Source organism: Euphorbia lathyris, chromosome 5 (assembly GCF_963576675.1).
Source record: "Euphorbia lathyris chromosome 5, ddEupLath1.1, whole genome shotgun sequence".
Lineage (NCBI taxonomy): Eukaryota > Viridiplantae > Streptophyta > Magnoliopsida > Malpighiales > Euphorbiaceae > Euphorbia > Euphorbia lathyris.
This window is the reverse complement of record NC_088914.1, coordinates 62,450,107-62,456,106: the sequence shown is the minus strand read 5'-3', so window position 1 is coordinate 62,456,106 and position 6,000 is coordinate 62,450,107.

Genomic DNA, 6,000 nt, shown 5'->3' with positions numbered 1-6,000 from the left:
AGGTAGATTTATGGGAATGCCCATAATACATCACAGAGCAACCAATAAGACCTACGACTACATCCTTGATCGAGTACAGACATACCTGGCGGGATGGAAATCAAAATGCCTCAACTTTGCGAGTGGACTAACCCTGGAAAAATCAGCTATATCAATAATTACTACCTATGCAATGCAAACAACCCTACTCCCGTGAGGTATTTGTGATATGCTTGATAAATGCAGTATGGGCTCTATAGGAGACACTCGATGAATCCACTTGCTCAACTCGGATATTGTTTGCAGAAGGAGGTGTGACGGAGGGATTGGCATCAGACAAATGAGAGATTTTAATCTAGCAATGCTTGCATGGCTTAGCTAGACGATCATTGCTGGTAGTGACTGTTGGTCCCGTGTAACGTGATAGTATTAGTTCCAAGGGGGGGGTTAGGAACTATTATAATCTTTTTAATAATTATTGCTTACTTGAATATGTAAAACCTTAATCTCAGTTGTTAGGTCAGCACCGCTAAGTAGAATTGAGACAGTTTTAGTCAGCTGATGACTAGAGCTGTTTCTATCGTGAGTTGGGAAGTAACACTTAAGTCAGTTTCCAACTCAACACTCAGATTACACAGCACAGCTTTCAGATTTACTCTACACAGAATATACAGATTATTGTTTTGTTGAGTAGTATTAAGCAAGCAATAAATATATATATATATATATATATATATCAGAGGATAAAGGGTTAGAAGTTACTCAGCATAATTATCCTGGTTCGGCCTCTCTGCCTACGTCCAGTCCCCGGAAATCCTTCCGAGCTTTTTGAATCCTCTACTGAGCTCTTTAAAGGTAGAGCACAAACCGTTTACAATAGCAACTGAGTATGCAAGAGTACCGTTCTCTATTCGTCTACTCAATCCTATCTCTACCACTGAGTACTATAACCGAGTACTCAGCCTTTCTCTACCACTGAGTACTATAACCGAGTACTCAGCCTCTCTTTTCTAACCTTTTACGAATGATAAGAAATTGTTCTTAATACAACAAAGAACACTTTATATGAATAAATCACTCTAGACTTTTACACAAAAAATAGGAGTTGGTGTAAGAGCTTGCTTTTTCTTTTCAGACAGCTTCTATTTTGGATTTTTCAAATGAGTGGACTTGATGAAGATTTTGCTTGTCTGTCTTGTATGTATTCCAATAATGAATTGATCTTTTTATAGTGATCTTTGAGTTGCCAATAATTTGAATCCTGACATAGCCGTTGTGGGGAAACGATCTCCTTTCATCATCACTTGGTCAGCACTCAGTGCTGCATGCCAATCCTGTCTTCTGTCTTTGTCAGACGCCAGGTTTGTCTTCTTGTTGATGTCAGATGGTCCATGCTCCTTTTCAAAAATTCTTCCAGACAGATTTCTGTGTCTTCTGAATATTTCAGAAAATGGACAGACTTTATCTTGCAAGTTGACCGATCATTGATGCTGACCTGATGACCGCTCAGCTTGATACAGCGGCTTCGCCTTCTAGCTTTTCTGAAGAAGACTTTTTCTTTCTCAAAGTTGAGTTGCTTTTTACCCAGCTCCGTCTGTGTGATTTGCATCTGCTGACTTTGTCTTGACTTTCTCTTATAGATATTTAATTCATGTTCTTATTAATCAACTTACTCAACATTGAACAAACTCATTAGCATAATTAAATCAAAGCAATTAAACTTAATTGTGTTGGAATATTTTTATCATGGAGATTTACTTAAATAATTTTGTCAAATCAAAATCATGTGGAAAGGTGTTTCAACAAACTCCCTCATTTTGATGTTGGCAAAAATATTCAACAAGGAACTCAGTGTTGAGCTCCCCCATGATAATTGACCTTTTCTAAACTTCTGAAAATACTCCCCCGTAAGGGTTGAATCCACTGACTTAGTTCAACTCTAAACCTTGTAAGATTTAATCGAGTGAGTCTAAGGTTTGAATCCACTAACTTAGTTCAATTCTAAACCTTTTAAGATTTAATCGAAATGAGTCTAAGGTCAGTTTCAGAAGTAGGTCAGTACTTGGAACATTTTTTCATTACTCAGTTTTAACCCTTAGTTAAATTGAAGATAAGGTTCAGGTATCAGAGTTAAGGTAAGCTGAGTATACTTATTTGGGGTTGAGTAGTTTTGCTCAGTGGCCAAGTACTTGTATAATTTTTATGTTCACAAGTTTTAATTTAATGTGTTCAATGAGTAGTTATATGAGAAAGGTCAGCATTTAACACAACATATAAAGCAACATAAATAAAGACAGTATGTGAAATGATGCTTTTATAAATAGTCAGCTCAACAAAGAAACATGCCTATCACAACCAACTAAAAACACAAGTTACAAGTGAATTCTATTTCTAGTTCTATCTCTTGATGTTGACTTGAACTTGGTTAGCTTTGGATTTGGTTTGTTGGCCGGGCTTGACTGTTCTTTGTGTTGGGGTTTAGTGTCATATAGACAATTGTTCTAGGATACAAACTTAATGTAAATGAATTGTTCTTTATATCATTTGTTTAATGAGATATATGTTTTATAACTATATAAAGGCAATCCCTTTTAACCACTAAATAAAGTCTAATAAAAGGAAATCCGTAAGTTTATTTAAAGTGATTATAAAGTGTTCATACAAGCATGAAGTGAGACAAAACTTTATAGTAAACTGATAAACTTAAAACCACCCCAAGTCAAGTGATATGTTTGGGATTGACATATCACTGTTGAGACTTGTATGTAACAATGTCTTCTGTCCGACAGAAAGCTGATCTCACAAGCTTCATATATACAGATATCTGGACAGTTACATAGATCCGATGAAACGTTGTTCATAAGAATTGGGGATCCGATTTGAGATAACATGATGGGTAGATTCATCCTTGTCACCTGTTCATCTCATTGGTATTAATAGGTATAACTAATCCTCAGACTCAAAGGAATATTAATTGGTATTCTGGATTACGGAATGTGATGCTTTGACTCTGGTGTAACACGATCCTTAACAGAGATGACTCTGGGGTGTGAACAGTAGACGTTGGGTATCACAGGAAGTAATTGCGGAGTCGTTATATATTGGATTGAGCATTTACCACTCCCGATAAATGGGAGATACATCCATGGATCGCTTGTGGAAGACTCGACTCTAAATCCTTACAAGGTGATAGCTTAAGAGTAAGAAATACAGATTTCACTTAACCTATCTATTTGAGTTGACTCGGCCTGTACAAGTAAAATAAACGTCTCGCTATATGTGACTTGACATCACCCATAGTCATAAGATTCAGTTCAAGGATGTAGTTGATAAAGGATCAAATTATACTGTAACTAATACGGAAAGGTTAACGACAGAATCAACCTGTTTACTTATAACTCTGGGGGAATGATTACAGACTTGCTAATCACATACTCTGTACATCATTCCGTTATGCAAAGATTAAATATAATTCTCTGAAAATTAATTTAATAACGTTGCATACGGCTAGAAGCAATAAGAACCTAATGGATCACACATAAGACTTGGAACCTAAAAGAGAGATAGATGTTAATTAATTGATAGAAGCCCAATTGAGCCCAATAAGGCCCATGGACATAAGGGGGTCGAAATTCATGTAATGATATACATGAATAATTAATTTGATTTTGTTAATCCTAATTAGATTAGGAATATGAATTAAATTAATTAAGAGATAATTAAGTTAGGAGTTTTAATTAGATTAATATACTCCTATTATTATCCAATAAGGTTATTATTATTATACTTAATATATTAGATATATAGTGAGATAATAATTAGGAATTCTATTCCGAATGGAATTCCTATTCAGTAACCTACTTCTATCTAACTAGGGATTAGATACAAGAGATTATAAATACCCCTTCCCTTGAGATTTTCGAAATTCAAGCAAGTCATACCCTACTTGTGATTTTCAAAATTCACCTAGTCCAAGAGAGAGAAAATTCGACACCCCTAGTTCGAGGACGAGATTTCTCTACGGCTTCGTTTGATCAATTAATTTTCATCTATTTCTTTTATCCTTGATCTTGTGTTGATTAATTAGAGGCAATCTACTTTGGTTGCTATTCAACGGTTGATACTAAATTAATCTTCCCATGTTTTATTTCGTGTTTGGGAACTCGAAGAAGAAAAACAAACAAAAGGGAGAAATTCGTTTTACTACTCCTACATCAGGTCAGTTCACGATTTCGCGTATTTCCGGAGATTGAACCGTCGGATCGTCGCGATTTTTGGACAGGAGCTTCTAGACATATTCTTCCACGTTTCGACCGAAGGGATTGTCGTTCGGAGGTCTAGAAGGTCTGTTTAGGATAGGGGCAGATAGGTAGACAGTTTCTATCTCTTTTGAAGTTGTGGGCACTTCGTTTGCAACGGTAGACAGAACTTCTAAAAGGTATTTCTTCTTATCATTCTTTATATGAAATAACGGTTAACGGATCTTGTGGTTAAATGGAAATAGGTTAAAATTTTTATATTTCCGCTGCTATACCTTAGCCTAATTTCCAACAGTGGTATCAGAGCCATCGTTAAATCCGTTATTTCATATATGAAAATTTAGAAGTTTTTCAATAGGATTGAATAAATATTTATAGTTAGGATTAATTAACAAATTATTTTGATTAATTGATTCTAAAAATAAATAAGTTTTAATTAATTGTTAATTAAAATAGATTATGCGTATGTTCCTAATTATTTTGGTTGATAATCATTATAACGAAATCTATTAGTTTTATAGTTAGATTGATAAAATCAGTTTTATTAATTCTAAAGATAAAACGGAAATCTATAGTAGTTTTTCCTATTTTCTGAAAATCGTTTTAAAACCGTTTTAGAACTGATATATATATATATATATATATATATATATATATATATATATTTAAAATCGTTTTTATATTTAAATATATATGTTTCAGAAATTGATAGTTTTCTGTTTTGATTATCGAATGAAAATTTGTTTAAAAGTTTGTTTTACCAATTTGTAAATCAAAATGTTAAATGAATTAAAATCAAAATAATTGGGACGTGCATAATTAAAGTTTTGTATAGTTATATTAATCTAAAGATTAATATAAAAGATACGAGAACTATTAGAAGTAAAATTGGATGAAAGTTAATTGATAAGTTAATGTGATTAACATAAATATTACATAAGATAGTTATGTAATCAACCAATTAAATTTATTTAATTGAGTCTATGCATGTTTGGAGTTATGGACATATTTGGACCCTTTTCAGTCTTTTGGTATTTTTGAAATAGGGCCTGCGAGTCCTGCCTTTCTACTATCTATTGTAATTTCTCCTCTCATCTGATTCCCTTCAATTCAATTGAAGTTTTCTTTAGTAGTATAGAAATTAATATGTAATTTCAAGGCGCCATGGAGAAGACGGAGGACCTAAAGAGAAATATGTAATAGTTGGTATTTCCTTAGGTTTGCCCTTTTATTCCGTCTCTGGCTCGACGGAATAATTTAGATGATATGTCCATAACGCCAATGTATGTGAATGTATGTGTTTGATGTATGCTAAAGCAAATCAAGACTAAGTTAGATTATGAGACCTAAAATAAAATCCCTCATTAAAAAGTTAAGTAAATAAACAAGTTATTAAAATCGGTTGCCCCTCCCTAATATTATAATTCAGCCGGCAGTGCTGAGGGCCTTTGGGTTGTTGAGTAGACTCTAGCTCGGGGTCCTTTCGGTAACACCTGAATTATCGAAAATCATTTTTCATGAATATGGGGTAATACTTAAATTAGATTATGATAATTTGATGAGTAAACTCATGTTGTCATAAACTAATGGGCAAAACGGTTGGGATTAATATGAATAGCATATTAGTTACTAATGTGGTTAGTAACCCAATAACCTAGGACTCACATTAAAGATGTGATTGATTACATGAATCTACCTAATGAATGAGACTAGCTTGTTGAGTAAACTCAAGGCGAAATCTCGGGAGTTAGGATCCTAGCTC